Genomic DNA, 13,615 nt, shown 5'->3' on the forward strand with positions numbered 1-13,615 from the left:
ACACATCATAATTCAAAACATGTAAATCATATGTGCCCACTCTGACCTTAGAGTACCTGTGACGCCATTTGCAATCATTTTACGTACTGTTTTCGATCGTTTAAATCGACAATAAAGCTGTCTTGTCCCGTACCAAAACAGTTCGTACCGTTTCAAGATAGTTTCACTACGTCTAGCAACCTGTAATGACATTCAGTAGTTTGCTGTAATCCATCGTCGACAAAGATAATCAAGTCTTATTGAAGTGTTGAAAAGTACCATTCCTCTCGTTTACATATAATCTAGTCTTTGTACCATTTCGTACCGTTCAAAATGGTCTTCGTAGTCATTCTGTTGATTTTCGTACCTTCCCCAACCGTCTGCGTATCTTTCTGAAGTTTGTAAATTTTCTTTTTAGCGTATCCAGTCTTGACAAAATGATTTTTACAAGAATTGAAAACACTTACATTCTACTGTATATTTTTCCATACATGGTCTAAACACTGTTTTACAAATATAGTATTTATCATATGTAACGTCACGTTTACTTATATTCATATATGAAACTTATGCTTTCATGTATAATTTTTGTATGTAAATCCAAGTAACGTGCATGCTTTTTATGTAGCAACTTTGCGCCTTTAGAGATGGGGTAACACTAATTTATTATATTAACAATTGTTTCATTATGAACACGACAAAAATCACTAACAATCATTCCGACTAGAAACAATTAAGAACAAAAGAAGTTCGTTCAATGATTCCTATTTTGTTATCAATAATTAATAATTCAATAGCATGCAGCAGCACTTCTAATTACAAGAATTATATATTTTTCCTTGTTTAATCCATGCTATACCTTTTTGGTTAATAATTGATGTTTGGAGCTGGAGGGGGTAGGAGGGAAACTTTTTACACAAGTAAGTTTGTATAGCTTTGTACAGCGGCACGGTAATTTCATAAAGTCTTCCTGACAAATTAAATTGATCAAAAGTAAAACGTAAAAGTGGAACATGTCAGTTTATCGTTTCGTTTGATAATAACAGTAATTTGAAATATTCCCATATATTCGAAAATGTTATTAACAAAATTGTTTAGTAAAAACATCGTAAATTAAGTGTTTCGTCACACAAACAAAAATAGTACCGCTCTGTCACTGCTCTATTGACATTTAGAAAGTATAGTCCAACAGTCACTGCAATCATTTTATACTATAAACGTGAAGAAACGCAATCTGTAATCATGTTATCTGCAACGCATGGTATTTTGGTAGTCAGACCAGATAATATCCTGATCAAAGTCAATTTTCTAGTTTGTAAAGCTTATTTCTAATGATGCAGGGGTGCAGATCTGTGTTGTATATTGAATTTAATAAATAAGGTCCACATCATGTGCATCACTGTGGCTATATTACCCCTGAATATGTTTCTTTTCAAATTCAGGAAATAACTCTATCCTAATGTATTCTATATATTCATACGTAGGTCTAATAAAGGTCTCATATCCTAAAATATAATAACACTAACAGATCTGTACAAAATGCCTAAAATAAACTAAAACAAAATGACAAAAACAAGTAGGTTTCAAGTGTTAACTTAGTTTACTTATTGCAGTGTGCAAATTGTTGTTGATTGAACTTGAATGATTGCTATTGTTGTTGTGGGGTTTAACGCCATTTTTCAGCACACGATAGGCTATACATGACGGCCAGTATTAATGATGGAGAATGAACCCGGGAAAACCCGAGAAGGAACCACCGACCCACGATAAGCTACTGGCAAGCTTTCTCACATACCCACATTAGTTGAATCCGAGACTAGAACCAGCGCAGACAGAGGTGAGATGGCAGTGATCCGTAACGGAGAGCGCTTTAGACCACTCGGCCACTCGGGACCCCCATTAAATGATTGTTTCTTTCGTATATAGCGTATCAGCCACACCTTCTACGCTCTACGGCAAACGATAGAAAATTCTGAGGAAAATAGTTGACTCAAATATGATATTAAAATATTTAGTTAATTATTTTAAATCTCACCAAGGAGAAATTAGGGATAAAAGTTCGTTGACTGCAAACATAATGAACACGACTATCTAGTTATGGATGAAGTGTCTGTTACCCAGGTCGACAGCAAGCTTATCTTGGTAATATAGTTCACTTTTTAATACATACAAAACAAAATAAATAAGCGAAGTTCAGACAGGTCAAATCACAAACTTTAAAATATTGACAGACAGGAAAACTCCGAATCGTGAAAATATTTAGCACAAGATGTAAAGTCTGAGTCAAATAGCCACAATGTGATCATTCTTTACAAATTATATTCAGTTTATCATTCAGGTCAAGATATGTGTCAACGACACTATCAAAAGTTTCATTTTATTTTCATCAAAACAAGTATTTATTTAACACAATACACAATTTGAATGATTATATGTAGCAGGCAGATCTGCAAAATGGCAGAGTCTTAACAATTAAAAACACGGAACTTTTAACAGCAAAATCCATGAAGCCAACGGGCTTTGCCTTAAAACACACAATGTTTCCACTCGTGCAATATTTCCGTACATCTACAGGGGCCCCGAGTGGCCGAGTGGTCTAAAGCGCTCTTCGTTACGGATCACTGCTATCTCACCTCTGTCTGCGCTGGTTCGAGTCTCAGATTTAGCCAATGTTGGTATCTGAGAAAGCTTGCCAGTAGCTTCTCGTGGGTCGGTGGTTCTTTCCAGGGTTTTACCGGGTTCTTCCTCCACCATTAATACTGGCTGCCATGTATAACCTATCGTGTGCTAAAAATGGCGTTAAACCCCACAAATTCAACATCCGTACATCTACTAAATCAACACGCATATCCTTTATATATTGTCCGTTCTTTACGTGTTACTGACAGAAAAATATTTTTTTATATTTATCGATTAATCTTAAATTATTGATTTATGGCTCTATTGTTTTGTTTTTTGGGTGTTTGCTTAATTACATGATGAAAAGAAAGTCACCTCAAATATTGTTATTCAGATATGGTTTGCACTACAGAGTTTTCAGGAAATAGTTTAATAATGTGAGACGGGCCAACAATTACTCTTTCTCTGAACTATTGATATATTCATGTTAGTGTTTAAGACCTCGTCTAAAACACCAGAGATAAAGAGTCAGCAAATGTCATAGAGATCATCCCAAATGTGTGATTCAACATTTTTAACGAAATTTCACAAAGTCGGCCTTGGCTGAAAATCAAACACTCCCTTATTTGCCCAAAGAACATTGAAGGAACTCCACTACCAGCCTATGACCGAATTGGTTTCTAGTGATAGATTATTTGGAAATTAAAGCATAGTTTAAGTTTCTTTGGGTGTCAAATGTGCATCTGCTAAGACGTGCATGCAATACTCATGAAAAACTAATTAATATTTGCGCATAAATTTCAAATGGCAACGCAAGATCGGGTAAAGCAGTTCCATGGATGCGTGTCAAATCCTGGTCATTGATAAGTTTTCAGCTACCTTTGCAACTCTCCGGTATCTCACAGTTTGATAATAAATTACCATTTCCTGACTGCAAGGATAAACCTTCAACTATGTCTATCACTTGGGGTAACATATATTGATAAATGTAGCATGAAATGGAAAATAAATGATTCTGCCCTCATATGTTATATATCGCTTGCCTTGATGAGGCCGTCTGGTACTTTCATAATAAGGGTTAATATGCAATTTGCATCACACCCTTGTCAACAATTTTTTCTGTATCTCCTAAACGGCTGATTGCTCTGATTGCTCCCGATAAAACTAAACAGCTCTTAGGCTATATGTAAGTTTAATCTATAGCGTCTTCTGTAGCGTCGATGTCTTACTTTGCAATTTGTCTGGAAAAACATATAATATAGCATAGGAGAGAGCAGTAATTTTTTGTTCCGTACTTAAACCTTGATTCCTGGTTGCGTATGAGTTCTAACTTGTTTGATTCGGCTACAAAATTTTCTTCTAGAAAAGATTTAAATTTCAATGAATTATGAGTGGTTCCAAATGTTGCCCATCGTATGTAACCTATTATTAGTCGTTCGTGGTTCAGAGCCTGAGACGAAATGGGGATGCGTTTGCAATTACGATTGACGTCGAAAATGTCTCTAGTAGATGAGGATGGATTCAACATATTGGATACCTGCAGATAACTTTTTATTTCAGATTTTCGAAGTGCTGTCCCACTTCTTTGTCATATCTTTTTATCTTTTTTCCCCACTCCCTTAGGAAAGGTCCCTTTATCGTCTCTTTTGTTGGATATGAGTACGTCACACATTCAACTTGACACCGGCAATTGAATCGTGTTCCTCTCATCGCTTCGTTCGACACCGAGAACAACCAAAAGTAGCATAGTAATATTTCTGACCTGTAAGGACGATGTGGTATCACCTTCTTGTTTTTGTTCCTGCTAATACGATGTGACAATAAGTGGCTTATACGCTGCAATAATGAAGAAGCGAACAATCTCTGCTACCTGTGTGCGGTCGAAGCCGTTCATAGACCTCTCCACGTTTTGTAAGCGCGTTTCCTTCTATAGAGTTTCTGTAAATGATGCACATTCTTTAAGAGGTATCAGATCGACTAAACCATAATTAACACAGAAATGGCTTAGAGAATTCGCTTTGAGTTCTTTGTTCTGGTTTCTAGTGTGGGTCAGTCTGTAGTTTCAGATATCCATACATTTCTTTTAGTTTCTAGCTCAAAATGACTTCATCCAAGTCTCCAGACTAGTGCCGACCTAATTCAGATGCAAGATCTTATGCTTTGAGTATATTCTCAAAAACATTAAAGCGGCACTACGTTTGATCTTTCGACAGCACATCCAGCGCCTTCGTACGCAAATATACCCAAGTTCGAGTTTTCCCAGAAGTATCCTACAAAAGGACTTTAAATGAATGCCTCTATTATACGTGTATACTGTGCTTTTGGCGTCTAACCATAACTCTTGGGAAATAATGTCTATGCTGTATAATTGTATTGTGCATTTGGCGTCTACCTCTAACAATAATAACACTTACCCAAACCCTAACACAAGAAATTTCGTTCGAGACTTTAAACTAGTGTCATTTTCCGTTAATAGCAGCGCCTTCTTATTCTATAATGATGTTTATCACGGGTATTTGTATTGCATATTTATTAGCGAAATTTTAATACTCTATGCAACTATAATTTACTGTTGAACACTTGCCGTTTTGAAATTTAATTTATCGAGTTGAATGATTAATTCAAAGTATTGTATTGTAATTTTCCCAATAGCTTATTATTTTTCTACTTAGGTGAATTATTACGCGGAATCAGAGATTCTTAGTAGTAATATTGGGCTTCGATGTTATTCAGTGAGGACTGAATAATTTATTTTAAAAAATTCGAAAGAATTGCAGTGCTCTAATATTAATCCATTTAAAAACTATTCTTATTTAAATGCTGTACGGAACTATTGTGAATTCCTTCAACGACGATTTGGATTAATAGCTTTACTGGAATTACCATGAATTTACTCAAAGACATATTGGGATTATATAAATTATTTATACCATACTGCTGATGCATCATTACAGTATAGACATCATTCGGAATACCTTCGGAACTTATTCGGATTACTCGGAACTTTTGGATTTGATAGAACTTTTAGTATTTTAGGAATTCACTCATCATATTCAAAGTTTTTTTTAAAAAAAATCTTTCACTTTATACTTTGGGGAAATAAATTAATATATAATGTGCCTTGAGGACCGTGTATATTTGTGTATATAGGGTACTATAATAACATCTAATGTGCCTTGAGTACCATGTATATTTGAGTATGTAACAGGATTGACCTGAATGGATACTTGGATTCAATGACAAAACAACACAAGTGATGAAAGATGGAAGTTTATGAAATGAATTAATAAAAATATGTATATGCTCTACAAATACAGTGATTCTTTTACGCTTTAAACTTACGACTCATTAAATTACTTTACACAAACTTTCACAAATGGGGGAAAAATGTGATTCATATATTCAGAAATGAAGGTAAGATTCACATAATCTTACGTAATGAAAGTAAAATTAATATAATCTCATGTAATGAAAGTGAGATTCAAATAATCTCATGCAATGAAGGTAACGCTCAATTGTACTCAATTGTAACAACATGATTAATTGAAACAAATATGTTCAATTGTAATCGACATAACAATTGTACCAAATATGACTCGAGACTCAGTCATTTTTACAGCCTGTGTGATTCACAACCACGTATGGCTCATAAATACTTGTAAAAACTTGCAAACGAAACATTTTGACCTGGTTCACGTGTCCATTGTCAAGCCAGACAGTTTTCCTGAATTCTTGGGTTGGCCCACACTTGTATTGGCCACACATACCTTTCATGGATGCATCAAGCGCACAAATTTACAAATCAGCAGTTCCGTCCTTGTATGGCATTGATGGACACACCGGCTTCCATTCCCATACAGACATACAGAGGGCCAGATCGACAGCCTAATATGCCCGCACACACGCACACACAGCTAAAATAAAACCAAACTGGTAATAATAACAGGTACGGAATTAACATCAATAGACATATTCTACTAACTTATACTCTTAATAGCAACTTGTAACAATTCAAACGTTCACAACGTTTCAAATCCGCGAAGTGGTAAAGGCAGTATTTCACGCTACGACATTAAAAACTGAATATGCTTCACATATCAGAATAAAATATAACACTTACCCCTTAGCATTATATACCTTGGCGTCTTGCTTCTCTACCAGATTTACTTATCTTATTTGGATTCGCTGGTTCTGGGAGTCCAACCCTTAGACTGATTCCCACACTTATCTTTCGAAACCACGTTTTGAGTTCCACCATGTGCTTCAGCGAAACGATCTGCTTGCTTAATCATGTCTTGAACATCTGTGAACGCTTTTTCCTTAACAAGTTGGTTCCAATCCCGCCCTACCATACTTTATAACTGATCTCTGAGCAAGACATCCATTGAACCCACAAACGTTTTGTTCACCTTAGCATATTCAGTCCAGCGTTGGAAGTAATTATCTATTCTAGCGATAAATTGCACTAAGGTTTCCCCCCTTCTCATAATTACTATACTTAAACTTTTTCCGGAAACAATGGTCTGTCAATTCATACCGTTTTAGTAGTGCTTCCTTCAGAGCGTCGTAGTTAAACGTCTCGCTAATAGGAAATCGCGAGTATACGTCGAGAGCCTTGCCTAACAAAGCACTGAGATGAAAAGCCCAATCATCTTGCTTCCATTTCTGGTTATCGGCATACCACTCGAAATGATGAAGATAACTATCCATATTATCTGTTTCATCGTCAAAGAAAGGTAATTCAGAGCCTTTTAATTTGCTAGAGGCAGAATCTTGTTCTCCTTTTCTAGCTTTTAATAACTTTAATTGTATTTCTTACTCTTTATTTCTTTCTTCTAACTCTATAACCTCTAACCTTGCATGTCTTTCTAATTCCAATATTTCCTTTTCCTATTCCGTTTTTCTTTCTTCGAGCTGATGTTTCTTTTCCAATCTTTCACTTTTCAATTGTTGTTTCATTTCCATTCTTTGCTTTTCCTATTTCCTTTTCTCCCTTTCGAGTTGGTGCTCCCTTTCCAATAATTCTTTTTCCAATTCCCTTTATTTGATGTGTTCTTGCACATGTAGAAGAGGGGTGCAAGTTATTGTCAGAAAGAAAGTGAATGAAAACACAGGGTTCTGTATTATTAACTTGTTTGATGAGATTGTAAAATTATATGTGCATACACCAGTCTACTCTTTCCGACATTGATAGAGTCGAAATGAAGATAGGAGATTGAAAATACAGAATTCCCTAGGTCAGTCGTGCAAATATTACAAAGTCAAAGTATATGGGTACATGATTAAAACAAAGACAAACGTTGTGTTTGATGTTGGCCACATTCGTGACTTTGTATTGAACATCAATGATATTAGTGAACCAAAAATTTGCTATGTGTTTACAACATAACCTAACTATTTGGACAATAGAATAAACGTGCTAAGAAATTGAACAATGAGACACAGGGTATAATATAGATTTGTTTGAGGCTGCCACCGCCATAAACCGAAATACAGCAAATGGAACTTGCTGAATTTCTGGCAGCCACAAAAGATGGCTGGGGCAAAGAACAAAAATGTCCAGCAATTAGGATATATCCAGCATGTATGAAGGATTGGGAAGAAAGTTTAAAACAGATGCGTGTACTTCCAGAATGCGCTGTTGGTGTTCCCGAGCTGTTAGAGTACCCTCGTACGCTCCTAGCGGTCGAAAAGGCACGTAGACACAGATTAGTCCGGGTCGAGTGAATGATATCTCAGCAAAGTACGGTCGATACCGAGGGGTCTAGGTCTGTGCAACCCACGAGACCAGAAAGAGAAAGTAGCACACACGGCAGAATGGCGATCTTAGAAAAAGTGATTGAAGTGTTACAACGCTGAGATCCTTTTGCCAAACCTTAAGTATTTCTTAAATGCATTTGATCACCAGAGGCCTAATTCCCTTATTTGGTTGTCACTGAAACGTTGTCTGGCCGCCTCAGTGGCGGCTCCAGCTCTGAAACTATGGTTAGAGTTAAAGCCACAAAAGCAATGCGCTGTTCTACGTTCTGTACTAAATTCTACTCTGGTTGTTGTTGTTGTTGTTGTTGTTGTAGGGTTTAACGCCATTTTTCAGCACACGATAGGCTATACATGGCGGCCAGTATTAATGGTGGAGGAAGAACCCGGGAAAACCCCGGAAAGAACCACCGACCCACGAGAAGCTACTGGCAAGCTTTCTCACATACCCACATTGGCTGAATCCGAGACTCGAACCTACGCAGACAGATCTACTCTGGAAACTGGTTGCCCATTTTGGTTCATAAAAAGCGGTCCTGGAGCATTACCACTGAGGGTTAGGTATGCTTGTAAATGAGTTATCGGACATGTCGCAGGATTTTGTTGGGCAGCAACATGTAATATATATGGTCGTCCCGAGCCGTGTTTGAAGTGTCGAAAAGTGACTGTAAGACGCTTGTGGGGAAAAAGTGACTTGAGATAATTGTATCAAATTATCATTCTAATGTGCAGTTGTTTGCACTGTACTCTCTCCTATTCTGAGAAAGGCATGGAAAGCCAATGTAAACATGGCCGAAAATATGGTACGCCTGAAAAGGTCTGGGATGGTATGCATCATAGAAACTGTAAGCTTATCCAGCGCAATTTTGTCAATTGTCAAACGAACATCATGAGACTTACTTTTGTGAATGGTTTGAATGAGTTTTTGAATAACGAAAGATGAAGAAGGGTCTGCGAAGCCGTTAAGTCTGTGCAGATATCAAACTGCAGAAACAAAATTGGATATCGATGATGATGTATATTTCTTGTTGATTAAGTGCGCTATGAAAAAGGCCAAATTGGTTACTGAAACTGGGAGAGGGAACTCGGTCAAAGCGTCTGATGTAAACTCTTTATATAGCGTCCAAGCCCGCTTATATGCGGTTTGTGTAGTTGGGTGTAGGATATTTGTAAGAAAATGGTCAAGAGTACTCTCTAGCTATGCAAGGTTGGAAGAAGCAGAATGCGATGAGGGTGTGATAACACAACAATTGTACCAAACATGACTCGTGACTCAGTCATTTTTACAGCCCATATGATTCACAACTCGTATGACTCATACATACTTTATCATCATCTTTTTTCCTTCCATAGAAGATTGCGTGATATAACAATAAATCATCTGAATACATTCAATAAAAAAGTACAAAAAATTGAATATTAGAATACAATTTCTTACAGTATATCAATCAACTATGTGATCGTCAACTGTATCAGTTGCAAGTTACAGTACCTTATTTGCAGAAGATAGCTGCACACTGCATGACAAGTATGCTGCATACAGGGCGAATAGCTTGAAGTTTTCTTTTTCGATTACACATGCTGGTAACCTTTTACCTAGAAGATATTGTAGTTGCAGCTCATCTTTTGCATTAAATAACGTAATGTGCAGGCTCAGTGGAAATTTATCAGTAAGGAAATCTCAGAAAGAGTTTCTGAAATTCGACATATAAGGATAAGCAACACAACAATGAAGCGTCAAGTCTGTATAAACACAGGCTTCCATTCCCATAGAGACATACAGATGGCAGACCCACAGCCTGATATACCCGCACATACACGAACAGCTAAAATAAAACCAAACTGGTCATAATAACAGGTACGGAATTAAAATCTATAGATACATGCTACTAAATTAAACTCTTAATAGCAATTTGTAACAATTCAAAAGTTCACAACGTTTTAAATCCGCGTAGTGGTAAAGGTAACATTTCACGCTACGACATTAAAAAGTGAATATGCTTACATATGAGATAGAATAAAAATGTAACACTTAACCCTATGGCGCTAGAACAAAATATGAGAACGTACACTTCTTTACAGGATCTAAAAGAACAATGTGTCAATTAGAGAAGTACGTGCCTTAAATCTACAAGAGAATGAGTATTAGTAAGAGAACAAAATTCTCCGTGCATTCCGTGCTTTTTGTGTTTCTTACTGCAAGCGATCTATGACGAGATACACGTTGTACGCATGTATGATGAAATAATCAAATCGTTCTAAGGCGAAACCAAATTATTGCTTGCCTTATTCTGTGACAGTGTATATAGGATACTAAAATACCATCTAATGTACCTTGATTACAGTGTATATTTATGTATATAGGGTACTGTAATACCAGCAAATGTACCTTGTTGACTGTGTGTGACTGTGTACAGAGTACACAACTGGGAACATAGTTGAATTAGATCTGTCGCATATAATGAGCTGCCAGATTGGATTCTTCGCTGTTCGCAAGTTGGGACCAATGATATGGGTGGGGTGGGGAAGATGAAATAGTCTATGGAAATAATAAAATGTTGTGCCATGTAAGAGGCACTTGAATGGTAGGTTTTAAAAGATATACTGAATGTGTTGCTCTGTTCATTTATCAGTAGGTTTTATTAAAATGTCGATGGCTACTTAAATCTTAGGATATATCGGTATGTAAGAATCAATATCACAATGTGATAACTTGGATTTCCACCATGTTGTATTTTAATGCATATACATAACGGTTAATGATTTCCGCAGAAATAAAAAGTTTTAAAGCTGATTTCAGCATATCGGTGTCTTTTGTGCGAATTTCTTAATTTCCACCACAGTTGTGCTTGTGGATTTGATCAGCGGTGCATTTTCTTTTGCTGTTGGGTGACTGTGAGGTCACCCAACGCAGTCTGTAACGACTTTAATATACCTCTGACGCTTTCAACGACATTTCTATAATTTCTAAAAAGTCCCAGTTGTGGCTTGAATTAGCATACTCCACTATGACATCGCTAGTGGTTTCATCTGTTTTCGCAATGCTATACATCTCGTAGTTGTTAAATTGATTCACAAATCAGGATTCGAACCGCGAGACATTTGCGCAGTCCACCAGTCATATTAACACTGATGAAACTATACTTATCGAACAGATTCCGAAATTCATCTCACAAAATCTAATGAATGTCTGCAAAGCCAACGCCGCGAAATATCATTCACATTTTCAGCTGTCCCAGATTAACTTAGACACATGTGCATATCACTGTGTTACAACGATCACAACGGTTTTCGTGTTGTCCTCAGGAAAATATTATTATGATCTTAGTCAAGGACAACAATGACCGGGTCTTCATCGACTGTGGAAAAGAATTCGATGATGGGCGATGACGAAGTCTTCGACGACGCTAGCGATTCCGTAAAATCGTTGAATCCATACTAACACTGTTGATAATGTGCTGACAGCGAAGTCGTATACATACGATTCCACGTTAAGCTTCTAACGATCAGATTCAACAACAACTGAGCTTTCCCAGAACCAGCTCGGTCAATAATCAACACGCAAGTTGAGTTTGGTAGCATATCACTGTGCTTGTGTGGTCTGGGCGTTGCCTGCATAGAAAAGTCAATGAGATGTAATACTTCCTCTTTCGTCATGATATACTACATTTCACTTGCTGCATAACTCATTAATGCTTGTGTAACATACCGCATGAAAACCAGTAAGGCAAATCAAAGACGGGTTCCAACACATTAAGGTAGCTGATCGTTGTACTTGCGTAGAATGTGAAGCAAATATTTTTACCTTTGTGGGAACCTCTGGCTAAAGAAACGTCAGCGTGATATCTTCTGTGTTAACAATGCCACCCGGAGCATCGTGGAGCAAAGATCCTGGTGAATAGGATCTTTGGCACCCTCCGGTACCTAAGGACAATTTACGGGCCTGGGAAATGGTTTGGTATAAGACCTGATTCTAGCTAATGACCTAAGCCAGGAAACGAAATTCTTTACCACGCCGATGCTGTATGCTATCAACTTGATCTGGCTTATAACGCATCAAATGGCATCAGTGCACAATAACATGCATATGTGGATCTCAACAATAACTGTTGGAGAAAGAATTGCCAAATGGATCATGATATTACATACTAAGACTGCACTCAGTGGACACAGTCAACTCGTTAGAGGTAAAATTATAATATAGCAAACACACAAAAATGCGAAACGGGCTGCAATATACTACAGTCCTCATAGCTATTGTAATGGTGCGGCTGCCGATTAAAAGTTAATGAGCGCAACAAAATCATCCACAAGGTTGTTCGAGTATGGTTGTCCCAACAAGTTTTGTTACAAATTTGCATACCCGCACTAAGAAAGAGTTCCCGCTGATTGTTTTGATGTGAGGACCCCCAATGACGTTAATTTGTTTCTCCAAATTGACCGGGTGCGTGTGCGCACATCCAAGTGCTCGTAAACTGTCATATATGTTGCTAATATATACAAGGATGCGGAGTGGGTGAGAAGACTTCGCCCGGTCATAATAGCGCGTTACAATGAAACTAAACGCTCGATTGGGTTAGAACCCAATGAGAGGAATCAACATAAGACTGGCACCGTTACCCACAAAACGATATTATATACCCATCCGCGTTAGACTCACTCGGAAACATTTTCGTGAGGTATCTCTATGCATCGGGGGTTTCTGGCAATATTGTGCTACTAACCGGCCATAGTCCATCGATACATTTACAGTCTAAGACTGGACTGGCATTCCAGGACAGTCAACATATTGTCATTTAACGTCTGCGGATGAAGGAACAGCAAAGCCATCAGCAGAGCAGTCCTGATAGAGTAATTGCAACTTGCTTCTGGGGATATGTAACTACCGTCAAGATTTATTTTGGGATTAAGGAAATAGTGCTGTAGTAGTCCCACATATTCCTCGATTGGCTTACCTGCTTGTATATAAGGGTAATTATTGTCTATCGGGTTATTCCATCCATATATTTTGTAAAATTTATACTTTACCAGGATCAGAAACTGCAATTTTTTAAAAACCGATTCAGGAAACTTTTTCAACAGCGCGGTAGTATCTGAATCAGGAGGGTAAAATCTAGGTCATATATTAGAATTTTACGGAGTCCGTCATTAACAAACTATAGTTTTGTGTGAAGTTAGTACAGATATTTAGACCAGGTCTTTGCTAATAAACGTGCGTGTTGTTTCAGGTATCATGAAATTGGTTTGAAAACCTAAAGAG

At 37.3% G+C, this 13,615-nt stretch overlaps 1 pseudogene; it reads right to left on the minus strand.

Annotated features, from left to right (window-relative positions):
• Positions 1–8,499: 8,499 nt before the first annotated feature.
• LOC149773646 (uncharacterized) lies at positions 8,500–11,407 on the minus strand (annotated as a pseudogene).
• Positions 11,408–13,615: the final 2,208 nt, after the last annotated feature.

This window comes from Sinohyriopsis cumingii, unplaced genomic scaffold (genome assembly GCF_028554795.1).
Source record: "Sinohyriopsis cumingii isolate HCF-2022 unplaced genomic scaffold, ASM2855479v2 utg000622l, whole genome shotgun sequence".
Taxonomy (NCBI): Eukaryota; Metazoa; Mollusca; class Bivalvia; order Unionida; family Unionidae; genus Sinohyriopsis; species Sinohyriopsis cumingii.